The sequence below is a fragment of the Chlamydotis macqueenii genome, chromosome 2 (genome assembly GCF_036417535.1).
Source record: "Chlamydotis macqueenii isolate bChlMac1 chromosome 2, bChlMac1.mat, whole genome shotgun sequence".
Lineage (NCBI taxonomy): Eukaryota > Metazoa > Chordata > Aves > Otidiformes > Otididae > Chlamydotis > Chlamydotis macqueenii.
In genome coordinates, this window is record NC_141557.1 from 37,272,422 (window position 1) to 37,290,102 (window position 17,681).

At 37.4% G+C, this 17,681-nt stretch overlaps 1 protein-coding gene across 2 annotated transcripts in view; it reads right to left on the reverse strand.

Moving 5' to 3' along the window:
* ANKRD28 (ankyrin repeat domain 28) overlaps window positions 1-17,681 on the reverse strand; it is a 126,909-nt gene that overhangs the window by 88,330 nt on the left and 20,898 nt on the right. The window lies entirely within an intron of this gene.

The following is a 17,681-nucleotide window of genomic DNA, read 5'->3' on the forward strand; positions in this document are numbered from 1 at the left end:
TGGAATTCCCATACGGCCAAAAGCTGCAGTGGTTGGGAGTGCTCCACCAGCATTTAAGAACTTGAGTCAGAAGTGCATACCGCTTCCGCTCAGACTATTATCTGGGAAACACTGAAAAAAAATGATTCATACCATATTGAGCCATGGAAGGGAGGAAACAAACATCACATTCAACTATTTAAAACCTTCAGTGATGACTCACATCAGCTTAGGACATTTCCAGAATTGGCTGCTCTTCTCCAGTAACAAATTGCTTTAGACTATTGAAGAAAATAAGCTGTTGACTATTCAAGAAAATAAACAGGACTGATTCGCTTTCAAGAGAACCATTCAGCTATCAAAGAAAGAATAAAAGGGGAAAGGTTGGGAGACTTTCATCCCTCCAGAATAAAAGACAAAACCCAAGAAGCTCAGTGGATCATATCTCTGTAGGCCAAGGTCAGAAAGCCCACCAATTCCCAACTTATAATTATGCCTATTTAAATTTTATTTTAGCTGTATTTGCAAAAATCAGCTTGGGAATTTTGTTACAGCAAGTCAGTTATCTCTCTTGTTTCAGCTGTATGAGTGGGGTTTTATCTTAGCCTATGTTTTGGTTGGACTCACATGGTTGTGTGATTTAAGCAGCCAGTTTTAACAAAACGTTAATCCAGTCACAGGGGCAGCAAGATATAACCAATTAAGAGTGAGGAATAACGAACAGCCTGTGTAAAGCTAAGAACAGAGCACAGTAATGCCTCCAAATAAGTGTTATACAGCAGCCAGTGGCCTCCCAGTGATTAAATGACCGTGAGGGGAAGTAACAAGGGCTGGACCAAGGAAGGAAAAAAACCTAAGTAGGAGCACCTACCTGCTAATATAAACTGCTTTTTCCCTACCAGAAGGGCTCTGGGAAGATGACACTTTGCATGGATGCAATTCCTGTCTAACACTTCCCAAGCCTAGGCATCTCACGGAAGGAAAGTTAAATTAGCTTTGAATGTCTGCTATTCACTCATAAACATAACGTTCTAATAAATAAAATAACTAAGAAGCATTATCAAGAGGAAACACTGTATTTAGAGTAAGAGTGATAGCATCAAATATTTTGTCAGAAGACTACACAATTTCTACCATGCAAAACATAGCTCTGATTTTGTCAATGAGAAAAGGACAATAGATCTGCTCCTTCAAAACTTCTGTTCTCCATTTTTATCATGACTGAAACTCTCCTAGTATAAAGGTTTGGAAATCAGTAATACTGGGGGGAGGAAGAGGCTGAAACGCTAAATAGCTCCAAAATTCTCAACAAGAAAGAAAAAAGTAAAACTGTTGCCTTTAAAAGTTTGCATTCAGATTTTCCTACTTATTAGTCACATGATAGTACAATCTGCCTACAGCCCTGGCTCCCCCTCCCCCTCCTCGTCCCACCCGGGGATGAGTGGGGGGTGGAGGGGTTGGGTGGAGTTTGGTAGTGAGGGTTTTTTTTCCATGATTGGGTTTGGGAGGGGAGGATCCTGAATACATTGATTAATTTTCTTTAAAAGATGTAAAAGTTTTATTTTAAAGATTTTTGAAATCAGATTCTCTCTTGCAGAAGAGTTACAAAAGTTGAAATGAGAAAAATTTAACGAGTAGAATACTAAAAATGCTTATAACATTTCTACCAGTGCAATACTTTTCATATAGTTTTGGGTAGACATGAATAGACTGCAACCACAGAAGCCACAGTTCAGCTGGCTTGCTCACATGTGGGATTTTGTTTCCATACATACCAGGGACTCAAAATACTACAAGCAAGTGAGCAACATTAATTCTAGTTGCTATGGATACTACCACGTTTATGTATTTTATCTCTTTTCAGCATGTAAACACTCAGCATCACTGTATGTGATTTATTTTCATTCTCTTTAAAATAGTGTGGGTCAACAGCTGCCTCACATATCAGGATTTGCTGTACAGGGGAAGCTAAATTTCCTAGAAGTTTTTAGGAATCCCTTACATGTCCCTCGTGTCCAAGAAAGAGCTCCTTTCTGGCAACTGGAAACACTCTGGAAAACACAGCTGGATAAAATCCACAGATTCATACACACATACACACACTACTACGGGATGAAAGAGCTCATCTGAGTCTTTTGCAGCTGCCAAAATGGATAGCTTTTCCCAAAACTGAGCAAAGATAAATACAGCAATAGCCAAGAATCTTACCCAGCTGCTCCAAACCTTGCAAAGAGTCCTCTGCATGATGCCCACCAAAGAAAAAGCTCCCAGGGCGGCTCTTACACATCCCTTCAGGACAAGAGCATGTAAGCAACATTTACTCTTAGAAGTTAATGTTGCTACCAATTTTTAAATTCTGTTATTTAATCTGAAGATTAAAAGGTGCTTTCATTAAAAAGCTGAGCACTCCATTACTGAATTAAATTTCACAAAATATAACAAAATACTCATTTAGAACACTATTTAAAGTTTTACCAGTCTAGAAATCTGTTTGTTTGGGTTTGGGGTGGTGGTTTTTTTTTTCAAAGTGATACCTGAGGAAGTGGATGAGTTTGATTTTAAATGCTGGCCACCAGAGAGACTCTTCACTCCTCCCTTCCCCACAAGATCCTTGCACATTCACATCCCCTTCCTGAGCCAGCACACGCACTTGTGTGATCCAATTGCCTCCATTAACTTTTTTTTTGCTGGTGAATTATTTGAGCCAGCTCATCATGACAGCAGACACAGAAGCAGTGGGAGCATGCAAATTTCTCACTTGCGACACAAAGTGATGAAATTACTTTGCAAAATCACACTCAAAAGCTGAGCTCCCTTCATCAACAGTATATCAGAACTACTTCATTCCTTATATTTTCCTTAAAATATCTCCAAACAGCCTTCTTGGCACCTGAACTTTCCCAAACTTGGACACTATTACAATGAAGTGTATCACTCATTAAATTCTTTCCAATTACGTAAAAATTTACTTACGTGAAGAACTCCATGTTTCAGTATACAGATCACTCCTAGTAAGTTTCTTTTAAAAAAATAAAATATCTCACAACATAGAAATTTCAGATTATGTTAAACAAACTGTCTCTACAGTACTAACAGTATTTATAAAGCATATGGCCTGGTTTTCAAAAAACACATGCAAAAATAGTTATGCATGCAGAATCCACATGTGAACAATTTATGTATTACCACGCAAGCACAACAAGGTAGTTACAGCTTTACACAATCATCTACATGTGATTTAAAAGTTAAACTTGTGGTCTGGTTTTTTTTCCAATTAGGATTATTCTGAGGTTAATTTCTTCCAAAATCTTCCTAACACTGGCTTCAATCAGCGATTTATTCAATTAAGATGACATCTAGTGGAGAACTTGCAAAGTAAATTTAGGCATTCCTAAAAGCTAACAAAATGTTTTATGAAGGAGTACTTATAATATAGAATCAGAAAGATGGTACCAAAACAGGACACATAATACATGTGAACAGTATATTATTTATTTAAAACATTAATAAAACTCATTTCTATATATCCTTGCCTCTACAAGTCCATAAGCTTAGTTATCTTAGCATCTACAAATAACCAAGTCTCATTCAGGTATGAAAAGGGAAAGTATCTGCTCAAGCTTTTTCAGAAATGAGGCCACAGAAAATCTAGTATACAGTTGTTTTCTATCACTTTTTTGCAAGGTAACTTATTTAATAAAAGCATTATGAAAAACAAAAAAACCCCAAATTTCTATGAAATATAAATATACTGAGTTTTATGAATATGTTAGAACACTTCACCATTTAGTAACAGAAAGTCAAGAATGTGGTTTAGAATATTCCTATTTGTTTATAACTTATGTACCAAGCTGTGCAAGCTGTGCAAGTCTTCCCCAGAAAACTATTAATGCAACCAGCCCAACTCAAAATGCACAACAATCAAGAGAGAAGACTACTGAACTCATTAATTGTTTTGTAAACGAAACCAAAATCTGGAAACTGATCACTAAATTTACATATCTTGTTTAAAAACCACCACCCACATTATGATGAAAATGCAACCTTTAAGTCATGCAGATATAAATTTCTGGAGTCTTGGCTCAGTTGTTGTCATGTTCTCTCCTGCAAACGATTTCAGGTCCTAGGAAATAAAGGCAATGAACTATTTTTTCAGAAGGAAATGCTGCTCTCCCAAGTTTCTTCTTGGATGTACAGTGACACCTCATGGACATTAAAAAAAAATAATAAATTAAGCTCCATTCTTTCTTTTCTTTCTTAGTTTTTAAACTTTTCTCTGTTTTTAAACTTCTAATAATTTTTTTTAAATGTCATGTTGTCATATTTAGAAATGTACAGCACATTATTTGATCTACTGCTAATTTTCTCTTAATAAAAAAAATACTTCGTGTTCGTTTTGGATGAGTAGTGCGGGTCTCCCTCAAAAATACCTGAACCACAGAACACAGAAAGACAAGGTACCTCTCTCCAGCTTCAGCCTCTCCAAACTGCAGAGAAGCAATCATATACCCTGTAACTCCTTGCAGAACAGAGAGACCAGGAAGAAAAATAGGACAAATGACATACGAAGAATGAGACTTGAAGTGTTCTTCCTCAAACAACAAAAACTAACTGAACAATTTTCTGGGGCTACACAGAACCCCTTGACTCTTTGAAGTCCATGAAAGCCTTCATAGTTACACATATGATTACCTAAGAATATTAACAAAATTCACGATTTCCAGTTCAATTTATGACAAAGTAGCAATAAGCTTTATTTAGCACTATTGTACCACAGAAAACAAAGGTAAAAGGTGAGGTTCCTTTCAGGTTCTCATTCTCAAGTGGAAGTGTGTTACCTTTCATCCTTTCACTTCTCCCAACACACGCACACAGAAAAAAGAAAAACAACCAACCAACCAAAAAAAAAAACAAAAAACAAAAAACACCCAAAAACCAACACAAACCACCACAAAAAACCAAAACCGACACAACAAGGAAAAAGTGTGCAGCAATGTATGTAAATAGTCAAGTCATCCATCATACACCTCAAGACTGATAAAATGACAAACTACTCCTTTCTAAAGAAAATAATAAGGTCCTCAACAGTGAAAAACATGAGAGTAATATAAATGCAATAAGTCTATAATGCTTATTTGCCAGAGGTATTACCAGACTCTTCTAAAATACTGTGGAGTTAATTTAATTAATGACATCCACAAAACATTAATATGCTGGTGGGGCGGGGGTGGGGAGACTCATTCTTTTGAAATATGTATCTTTATCTTAATATGCAAGACAAAGCCACTTAAAAGGATACTGTTAGTTCTTAAAAATGAAAAGAAGCTCCATTATGTCATTTTTTTTTAGAGGTGCTACTTCATCTTGTAAAAAAAGAACACTTGAATTTTGTTTTCTAAAGTAGTTATAGCATTCCTGAACACAGTATTTAAATATTTTGGCAAAATCTGTGAGGTTTTGTGGTTTTCTAAAATAAAACTATTAAAAACAAGTGTAAAAAAAAAAAAAAAAAAGCCTTTACCTGATCTCTTTCCCATGCCTAAGGGAAGAGGAAAAGATTCTCAAGTATTGACTCTTTACTTAATACAAACTTTATTTTAAATTTCCTTTGAAGTGGAATTCCTGTAGCATTAATACCAAATCAAGAAAGACAAAAAGATTTATTTTCCATCCCAGAGAAACATCCCATCAACTCCTTGTCCCACAAGGCTCCTGGCTTTAACAGAGACGGAACAAGCAAACTGCCAGTCAGCATATTTTCCCAACACATTCCTTCCCATCCCAGCCAAAAAGTAGCAGCTGGTAAATTCCATTCATGGTGGAAGAGTGTATATTTTTCAGTCATTACTATCACCATCTGGTCAACAACAAGGGAAATATCACACCTATTCTCATTTATAAAAGACTAAAATTAGGTCATCTTGAAGTACACACTTGAGAAAGAATTTGTAATGCACTTAAAACTAAAGCTTTTCTTTTGCTCCACATGTATATACTAAAGAGATGCTAGCAACATCTGTAGAAATGGTAAACCATACTAACTGCCACAAGCATCTGGCTTTGTAACTCAGCCAAACTTCAGACTCAGGTTTTCTGCATCAGATGCCAGAATCAGTTTAAGACTACAGATACATTTTTAGCTAAAAAAAGAAAAAAAGAAAAAAAAAGCAGCTAATAACTTTTATTGTCATCAGTTCAACTACTCAGGCTTGCTTATAGCAATTCAAGTTATAGCACCACACTACCTAGTAGCCGGTACATAAAATTTTGAAAGGTCAAAGAAACATGCATCATTTCTGTACTCATTACAAACAAATAATGGATGTATGGAGTTTTTTTATTACTACTGGGCTGACAAAATCAGTCCAAACGTCTTTGAGTTAAAAGTCTCTTATCTGTACACTACAAATGTTTTCAGCTAGCTTGCAGCTGTCTGGCAGCCCAGTTTTCTGAATAATTTACCCCAAAAGAACAATTTCCAGCCATGAACAATTCTGATAACCTTTTAAAAGTGGACTAGGAAGCTGTGTCCAAAACCTAATTACTCACGCTTCAGCAACTGCAGTTTCTGTAAATATTTTAGCTAGCATTGTACTTTTAAATAAAGATGTACATCGCATTTGTATTTGCATAAGAGCAAGACAAGGTATTTCAGCAACCATGACTTTCAGTTTCCTAACTACATCACTAATAACCATTATCCTTACAGCCACTCTCCCCAAGAAAGATACAAGGAATAAAGCGGGGAAACCAACATGTCTCCCCACCACATGAAGTCAAGACATTTTCCCCTAACAGTCTGATTTGCACTTAAGTTGTTCCAGTTTCATTCCTGTCCAGGACAGCTCAGGTGAGGAAAAAAAAAAACCCCAAACAAAAAACCAACTACAACATATAAAACTGGAAAAGATAGGTCTGCAGCCTGAAGCTTCATATAGGCTGCCAGATTATGGGAGACATTGATACCACAAAGCAGCTTGGACTCCAGATCCCTAGCACATGAGACTAAGGAACTGAAAGAAGCTGCAACTCTTCAACGCTGTAAAAACACAACTGGTACCAGCAGTACAGAACAGAACCCACTTGATTATTATACGTGCCTAAGGAGATTTAACAGCATGAGTTAAGAGGTACAAAATCCACTTGCCTATACAGGGAAAGAGAACAATGGAACTCCTTGGGGAGAACAAGAGAAATTCTAGTTCTTCGGAGGCAATTCAACAATGCTATGAACAGTTTTACTACTGGAAAACAGTTAAAATACAGCCAGCTTTCTCCCTGTGAGGATTAACTTAAAGCATACCCCTCAGAAAGGTACAAAGTGTCTTAAAAATTAAGCAGGCCCCTACTGGGTTGCACAGCACAGTACCAAATTAGGATGCAAAAGCTGACTGCACAGATTGATGGGAGGAAGCAGAGGTTCTGTAAATCTCAGCATGTTCCCTACTAAGGGATGCCTATTTTTAATCTAATTACACTTCTGTACCAATATAATGAAGCATCTTTGGGTTTTGGGTTTTTTTTTTGTTGGTTTGGGATTTTTGTGGGGCGTTTTGTTTGTCTGTTTTAAGGTCAGTGCCTTTTTTTTTTTTTGTTTAAATATCAACAGAACAGTTCAGATTCAAGAAGAAAAAAACCAAACCACTCAAGCTAGCTTTCACCTGGAAATTGACTCAACTACATGTTAGGAACTTCACCTATATTCAAGTATATATCAATACAGATCTTATCCATACTTGTTAAGCAGTTTACCTTGAGATTTAGCACTAAAAAAAAGCAGTTGCACAGGTTCTCAGTGAGAATTGAGGTTTACTGGGGGGTGGGGTGACCAAAAAAAACTCCAAACCATCAACAAAAAACACCCCTCAGCACCAACACAAATCTTGATGCTTAATCATTAGGTTACTAGGCCCAACTTTATACCCCAAACTAGCAACTTTCTGGGGCAAGCAGCTGCAAAAAAAAAAAAAAAAATCTAACAGCAAGGTACACCTCCATGTTGGTAGTAGACAAAGTTATAACAAAGAACTCCTTTAAAAGGAGGCTTTGAAAAATATCAGCCATGGCCCATAATAAATAGGTACACAAATGGAACAGTTTGAGGAGGTTGTTCTAATAAAGATCTGAAAAAGTTTTGTGTGCCATTTATCTCCTGATGCTCAGCATGAGTTCAGCTATCTATTCAGATGAAATCCTGAATATAATTTACCTTGAAACCCTGGAAAAGACACAATGATCCTAACCATATGACAACTATCAGAAACCAAACACCCCTGTGCAAACCACAGCAGCTACAGAAATATTCACACAAAACGAGTACAGTGGAGCCATCTAAAGTCTTTGTTAGTCTCTACAGGAATGTCTGTGTTGCAAAAGAGGTCTTCAATCAAATAATGGCGATATTTGGAATTTTGCTGCAAATGCTACAAGTATACAGTCTGGAATGCCCACAAGCAACACTTATCAACCAAAGACACCGTTAAGCTCTGTGACATCACTCACGAGGGAGATGTCTTCCAATGCACCCTAACTGGAGTGCCCCCGCAGCCTTACCCAGGCCCTGTCCATGGTACCTCACCAGAAGCATCCCAGCTGCTGGGGGCACTGACTGCAGGGCTGTTGCAGGGCTGTTCAAAGTCCGATGAGGGCTAGATCAGCTCCGAGTGGGCTGTAAAAAAGGGATTACTTCAATTTTATAAACAGAGTTGCCCACGTGGAGCTCTGAGACAGCTTTTTAAAAATTATTTTGAAAGTCACATGGTTAAGGGGTGGAAATGCATAGACAAAAAATTATTAGATTACAAAGAAGAAAGGTCTTAATGAACCAAAGTTCACACTCCATGTCTTTAAAGTAAAAACTTCCAGCAACTGAAACCATTATTCTTGACAATCTCCCCTCGTTCTTCATCCAGTTAAAAAAAAAGTTGTTGACTGGGGAGAGAGTACTAAAACTACTCCTCGTTCCTCTGCTTAGGAAGAAAAAAAAAAAAGGAAAAAACAAACAGAAAAAAAAACCCAACCTATCAGAGTACCATGAACTTTTCGAACACAAAGTTCTACCAAAAATGTCCTATACTACTGTTACTACTCCCAGAACCAGGTGCTTTCAAACAGAACAAGTACAAGCAATCCATCTTTTTATTACTGGTACTATGTATTACTATTGTTCATTTGTATGTCACCGTCTGCACTACAGAGGTACAAGAAACAAGGCAAGGTCATGCTGAGTGAGAACAGACTCCAATTTTCTAACCTGGTGGTGGCAACACAGAAATAACCATGCAGGTGCTGTTTCTTTCAGCATAGAGGTCTCCTTCAATACAGAAACAGTACAATTAAGAAAAAAAAAAAAAAAAAAAAGAAAAAAAAAAAAGAACTGATAAACATGCCATCTGTTCATTAAAACTGGCTTCTTCAGCTTTCAGTCAGCAGTAATTGTTAAGAGTCTGAAGTTATGAACACTAACTTCTCAGGTAAGTTTACTTTTGAAGTCAAGCACCAAAAATTTCAACACCTTCAAAAATCAAGACTACTCTACATATAACTTGTTCTTCTTCAATAAGTAGACATGGAAAAAGATTACATTTACATCCCTTCTAAGCTCCTACAATTTTTTTTTCACTATGCAAAGTTTATATAGCCTTCCTTCCATAAGGGCTTCAGCTTACTAAGAGGAATTAACTAAAACTAGCATAACAGCTTAGAAACGTTTTGCACTCCTCAACAGCAAGAAGCTGGTTCTTCAGCTGAGACCTACGCTAAAAAATTTTCCAGCAAACTTATACAAGTTGAGAAGGACTGTGAATTTATACCACTAAAGTAAACTGTGATGTAGACTTTTGTCAACACAGACTACTTTTGTTCAGAGAACCAGCAAGTACCATACTAGCATCAGAATATCTCTCCTAGGGGAGGGCTTGCCACTAATGCCCTGTTTGTAATTTCAGAGTTACTTTTAAGGGCAAACAAACAGTCTTCATCTATTTTGCCATGCTAGAAGCAAAAAGGAAGTAGCCGAACTAGAGCCTAAACTGGAAGGCAATAGCCCACGCAAAAGTAATTGCCATGATTAACAAGAAAACAGATTCCAAATTTAAAAAAAAAAAAAATTCTGTAATTTCAAATGAAACAATGATGTTCAGTCATGAAACCAGGACACAGAAGACAGTTCGGAATTTGAAGGGGAAAAAAAAAAAACAAACCAGAAATCACAGGGTATGTGACTTCAGGTAGAAAGCTAAACCACACACAAAGCACTGAAGTAGTAACTGAAGTCTACTTGTGTAATCCTGAAGACTTCCACCATCAGTCACCTGCTATATCACGGTTTTTCACATGGCTTTTTACAATTCAGTAACTATCAAAATAAATACAGATGATGATCTCATGCAGCTGGCTTATTTTCATGCTATAAAAGTTAAATTACAGGCATCACTTCTTGAGAAGATTTCAGGTTTTTTGTTTATCCACTTTATTTGCATGCCAAAATACTTAGTTATTGTAACTACCTTTTTCCAAACATGCACAAGACAGAAATACTACATATGAAACACTAATGAAGTTACTGAGTGTACTGGTTTTGGCTGGGATAGAGTTAATTTTCTTCATAGTAATTGTATGGGGCTATGTTTTGGATTTGTGATGAAAACAGTGTTGATAACACAAGGGCGTTTTAGTTACTGCTCAACAGCACTTGCATAACATCAAGGCCTTTTCTGCTTCTCACACTGCCCCAACCAGTGAGTAGGCTCGGGATACAAAAGAAGTTGGGAGGGGACAGAGCTGGGACAGCTGACCCCAGCTGACCAAAGGGATATCCCAGGCCTGGGATCCCAGCATGACATCATGCTCAGTGATAAAAGCCAGGGGAAGGAGGAGGAAGGGCGGAATGCTCAGAGTGATGGTGTTTTGTCTTCTCCAGTAACTGTTACACATGATGAAGCCCCGCTCTCCTGGTGATGGCTAGACACCTGCTTGCTAATGGGAAACAGTGAATGAATTCCTTATTTTGCTTTGCTTGCGTACATGGCTTTTGCTTTACCTGTTAAACCGACTTTACCTCAACCCACGAGTTTTCTCACTTCTACCCTTCCAGTTCTCTCTCCCATCCCACTGCAGGGGGAGTGACCAAGCAGCTGTGTGAGGCTGAGCTGCCCAACAGGGTTAAACTCAGCTAGAAAACGGCAGAATTAAGATAACATGCAACCTTGACACATTCACCTTAAACAGAATAAAGACACGGCTTAATTATGTGTCCCTACTACTTTGTGAGTCAGGGACATAAAATAAGTATTTTTAAAAAATAAGTCTATCCACAATTCCAGTTCCCAAAGATCTCTAAACAGTTTGGATATTTCCTTTATACATCAGTTCTGCAAGGGGACCAGTGAAACTTACATCATACAACCCATGATGGATTTCATTAAATTGAATTATTATGTTATTTCAATAAATAACACAAGCAATTCAAAAACATCTGGAGAACAAGGAAATAGAAAACAGAATTGCCACATAGCATTTAATGAAATTCTACAGAAATTTCTTACCATGAAAAATGTTATGTGACTAGGTGCAGTAGCATTTACACAGCATGAGAGAGAAAGATTAATAAAAGAGTTGAAATGGCCACAGGCAGAATTAATTCTTAACTTACATTAAAAAAAAAAAAATCAGAAGTTAAATCTTCTTTTGCTAGGATTAAATACAACCCAATAGACTACAAGCTGGATATACTTTAGAGAAATGACCACTGTCACCTCAGAAGTAAAGGTTTTAAGTATGTTGAAATTGTTGCTATTGTTTACAAAGGCAAACAAAATCATACTGTGGGTTATTAATTTTTTCATTTGCAAAATCAGAAGCACAATTGGCATATTGCTGTATCAATACTTCTTGGGACAGAACTGGCAGAATCATCAGCAACACGTGAGATTCCTTGTGCTAGAGAGATCTCGGGATGTTTCAATTTATTTATTGCTGTAATCATCACTGCTAGTGAGTTTTACTGAAGGATTTCTTTTTTGTGGTCCAAATGGAGGAATCAAAAGAAAGCATAGCCTTCATGGATGCCTCATTTCTACTAGGGTGAGGGAAACAAACCTCAAAACATTCAGCTGTCATAGATAAAAGGGCATATAGAATGAAGGGAATTGGAAAGGTAACAGCTGTGGTAAGCAGGTACAAAACCTTCCAAAATAACTGTATCATCACAACATTGTTTAGATGAGTCTTAATAATAAATCAATTACTTAGGTAAAAAAACCAATCTTCAGTCATTTTTCCAAACTGGGCAGAGCAGCACATGACATACTCAGCCACAACACAGCCAAGGACAAAGAGACTACCACTGTAGTGACACGTCTCCAGCGTTTTCTTTGTGCTGCCACTGCAGTTATCCGACTGTCCCATAAACTGATCTAGAGAGCCAACATGGCAGAAAGCTAAAAGTATTGTTTTGCAAATTCAGCCCCCCCCCCCACAAACTGGCCTACTGTAAGATGAGCTGAACACCAGTGCAAGAGGACAGCTGGGAAATTCCCATGGGAAGAATATAAAAGGAGAGTACCTTTTCTACCATAGGCTTGAAGTCACTATATTTTTAAACAGCACTTAAAGTGCTGTTAGCTTCGCTAATCTGTCCAAATGCATCTTGGCCAGTGGTCTCATCTATAATTCAGATCTTTAATCATGTTCCCAAATAATGCTGTAACTAAAGTCTTACTTTGTGTTCTTAGAAAGAAAGTGTAATTTCACTGCTCAGCCATTTTTATAGAGCTTAAGCATAAAAGGACCAGATGATAAATAGTATAACGTAAATATAGTATCATGTATATAGTAAAACCAGGGGCAACACATCATCTTTCCTGTAATTTCTGCAGGCGCACCTCCATCATTGCTGACCACACACAGCGCTCAGCAGAAGGTAAAGTAGATGGCACATCTTGGATGCGTGAGCTACACATATGTGAGGTCACCTTCAGCATCCCGTGAACACTCTCACTCCACCAGCAATAGTCTCCCTTTACCCACATCCATATCCTTCACCTTACCATCCATTTTTGGTTAGATTAGCACAAACAAGCAGAGACCCTAAATCAGATGGTACTGGCACAGATTCAACAGCAACACTGCCTGAAAAAGACGGAGATACAGTACTTCTCTGTTAATTCACCTGAACAGTTTTGCATGGAGATGCATACTTGTAGAATGACTGACCAGAAAGTGTATATGTCAACCGCTTGGCTACAAGGTCACACTTCCAGCTGCTTGGATTCATTTGCAGCATCCCAGTGTTCAGGCTCATTTCAAATGCTTTTTCTCTTTGGCGCTGAAAACAGTTTCTGGGTTTAAGATACATATTTGCAGAGAGGATGTAGAAGAATTTTTGTCTACTGCTGATGTCAGTAATTATTTAAGACTAGTTCTGCTTTGAATAAATATGTTACTTTGAGCACTGGTCAGAGTATTAGTTTAATATACTGACTGTTTTTATAAGATCTTTTCATCAAAGGATATCATGAAAAGAAATGTCTAACAGGATTCAAACTTTGTTTCTATAATATATCGGACATTTTCAAATATGACAAATATTGTTTTCTGATCTGAGCATTTGTGTTTATATCCCATTGTTTCAAACCAAAGAGAAAATTCCCCCCTTCATGCTAGAACTTTCTCAAATTATTATTTCCAATAAATGACAGAAATACAGAATCCCTAAACTGAACAGCAGAATGATGAAAAAAGCTTTGTTTTGATAAGTCTTCTCTCCTAGACATTTCAGTCAGACTGTCCAAGCAGTCATGTTACTCTGAATAATAATTTGGAGTATCATATGTGAGTGTACAAAAAGTGCGAAGTAATATTCTAACTTTCTCAGTTTGAAAGAAGAAAAGAAAGAGCATGATTGGTGGAAAAAAAAAACCCAGCAATATCAAGTTTTGTCACTTGGTGGCAGCACACCAAAGAAAACCAAAATGCTTCAGCGAGATCACAAAATTTCTTACCGGCACATATTCCTCTACATTTCTCTCAAAAGTGCCAGAATTCCTGGAAGTCTCTAGTTACTTCACAAATCTAAGATAGGCACCTAAATTTTTAAGGCTACTGACTTCACATTCAAGAAGACATTAAAGGGTCAAAATTAAAAGAGCTCTACTTCAGTCTTTCTGACCAATGTTTACAGGTTCACTTACCTCCATCAGTACTGCCAAGAGAGGGCTAAAATAGGATTCCTGAGCAGGTGCAAGCACGGGCAAGCAAACAGAAAGCAATACTTGAAAGCCTGACGTCCCAATGATGTTAACTGTTCATTCAAATAGAACTAAATAGAAGACTCAGATTCAGATGCACCATCAATTTGGATTTTACTTTCCTCACGCTGTCAGAAAAGGCCTACCAACACACCAGAAAGCTCATTAAAGTAATTTAAACTTCTACCAGCATCTTTTCCACCACCTGAAACTGTTGCCAGTGGTACATATGGAAGGCAGCACCACATGCAGTAAACACCTAACAGAGCTACTATAGTCAGTGACAATGAACCAACACTGACAGTCTTTACCCATGTAAATAATTGACATTAAGCAAAGGTTAGATATCAGATTAAATAATTTAACAAACACATCCAAGAACTGTTTGAAACTGTTACTATTGAAGCAGGAAGGAGATGTAAGGAGAACACAAAAGATCTGCTGGTTTCCTTCTCCCCTTATTAATGTTGTAGCAAAGGCTCATCTACCACATGGGTAACACAGGATAGCTATCTTTTCTCTCAAACTGATCTTGTACACAGGCATGTACAAAGACATACAAACTATCATGTTTAATTTCTGTAACCACATGATAAACAGCTTTATTTTGCACTATTTGTACTCTACATGCCAAACTTACCTATGGCTAATAAAAAAAATTACCATATGCTATCACATCACTAACACACAAGCTGTAATAACAGTTCTTTTAGATTTATTTTCTATATATTAAATCTTGATTAGTGTAATTTCAAGATTTTAAACACAGTCATTTCCTAATAATGATCCCACGCAAAAGTAACTGTCCTGGTTTCAGCTTTAATGGAGCTAATTTTCTTCCCAGTAGCTGCTGTATTTTGTATTTAATACGGGATTTGGTCTTTGAAGAATACTGATAATACACTGATGTTATTAGTTGTTGCTGAAGAGACCAAGGACTTTTTCAGCTTCCCAGGCTTCGCTAATGCGCAGGTGCAAGAAGCTGGGACGGATATAGCCAGTATAGTTGGCCCAAACCGGTCAAAGAAATTATTCCATACCGTAAATGTCACACTCAGTATGTAAGTGGAGGTTGGCTGGTGGGCAGCTCTCGCTCTTTCTCTTGCTCCTCGGGACTGTCTGAGATCTCTTTTGGTTTGTTCCATGACTGCTACTCGCGACAGGTTGTATTAGTAATCAGGTCATCAGGTAGTGGGAAGTTGTGCATAATTCGTTTTGTATATTCTATTATTATTGTTATTATTATATCTTCTTTTGCTATCCTAGTAAACTGTCTTTATCGCAACCCACAAATTTTCCTTTCTTTTCAACTCTTTCCCCCAGCTCCGTGGGGAGAGGATGGGTGAGCAAGCGGCTATGTGGTACTTGATTGCTGACTGGGGTTAAACCATGACAGCAACTAAAAAAGTCTTTATAGCACTATATTCTTTTTGTACCATACATAAGTTGATATTATTCAAATAGTTGACATCTGGAACAAAGAATTTAAGAGTGCAAACTATTCTTGTTCAAGCTTTAAGGAGATTGAGTCATCAGTTTAAGCAAAACATTAGGAAATACACTCCACATGACTCACAAGAGTGACTGTGATATTTAAAAATATAAAATAAATTCAGGTAGAGAAGATAAGCTTTCCCTCCTGTCCCCCTACCTGACCAAAGCTTATTGTTGTCTAGTATATATGAGGTCTAGTATGGCTACACTTTCATTGGGACACACATAGGCACATGAAACGACTTAGCCTAATCCAGCATAACAGCAAAAAGATAAAATGGAGACCAAGAGGGAGACAGGAAAGCAAGAGAAACATGGCAGTTCACCATCAGAGGGAGTACGAGCCTTAAACAAAAGTGTTCAGCTTTCAGGTGAGAGGAGACATGCAGCTCTGAGGCGATCATAAACACCTACACAGGTTTAAGTGAGGGTTGGTCCTCTAAATTTTTTTTGATAAAAGCATATACAGGGAACCAGCTGAAAGAAACAAATAAATTGTTGTTGAAAACCTGAGTTACTATACAATTTTTATATATAGACAGACATGGCTGTCAAGTTTTGTCTATGTAAATTAGTAATAGTGCGCCTGATTTTTTTTTTTTTTTTTTTTAGTGAACTTACTGCCTTCAAAAGGAAAAAAGGATACTGTATTACAACACAGAGCTTGATTTTGGGTCTGACTGAAGTGAAAAGGGACAAGCTGAACAAATAAGACACTTGACTACACACCAGCCTGCACTTTATCCCATGCTCTCACTTCCCCTTTGCTGCTGTTCAGTGCCAAGTGTGACTTCAACACACCGCATGCTTCTCAGCACTACCTGTAAAAGCAGATCCTCAGCTAAGGCATGGATAAAAGAGGGGAGAATAATCCTATTAAAAAAAAAGAAAAGAAAATAACAGCTGCCCGCAGCAAAACCAAACACACAAATTCATAAGTCTCCTTTTCCATCCCTGCTGCTAAAAAGGGAAGAGAAGCCATTTTTCAGCATATTCAAGACCTTCCGGATAAGGTCTAGTCAAGATCGAAGTGCTATTAGGCTCCGCCTATTTGAGGAGTGAAAATGTTTGCCGATTTACTCGTATCCCAAGTTGCACAATATACTAGCTTCCTAATACACTAGGAAAAAATAGTTATCTATATTTCAGATGTACTGAAGAAGTAGCAGAGTAGAGTTACAGTCCCTCAGAGTATTTTCTAGATCCAATTGGTAGAGCAATTTTCTTAGGTAATCTTCATTCTTCCAATTTAAGTGGTGTCAGCAAAATCAGCAGAAGTCTGGCACCTTTTAAAAATTAAGTCAATCGCATTTTTGTCAATGGAAAAAAAAATAAACCATACAACAACAACAAAAAAACAACTGCATGCCCAATTTTAAAAGGAAACTCAACTAAAATCTGATTGAATTATAGCAAAATAATTCTATTTGGGGTGGGGGAGGGAAACACTATATTCTTCACAGGAATCAAAAGCTGGAAGCACATACTTGGTGTTAAGTACCTCCTTGCTTAGGACAAGTGTAAATGAGTCATACCATCTGTAGTCGCATTCAAAGGACAGTCTGGCAGGATAGCAAGGAGAACACAAAGCAATATGACGCTCTGCTCTTAATGTTACGGAAGCAGTTAAGTTGGGGAGTAGAGGAAGACTTATCAGTTAAAATAAGAACTACCTACAGTTACAGACACTGAACGCCTTATTCTCTGAATTCATAATTATTTGTAGAATTCTACCCAGTAATCCATAGTACTACCGAGATACCTACAGACTCGGGTATAAAGACACTGCCAAGGCTGAGTAATGGTGTATTTCACATGAATATATTTATCTCACAGAATAACACAAAAGACAATCATAGTAGCAAGTAAACAGATTTGAGAAAGAAGCCATTCCCGAACATCAATAATTCAGAGAGAAGCTATTTAAGATAACCATTTGTTATAAAGACAAGACAAAAT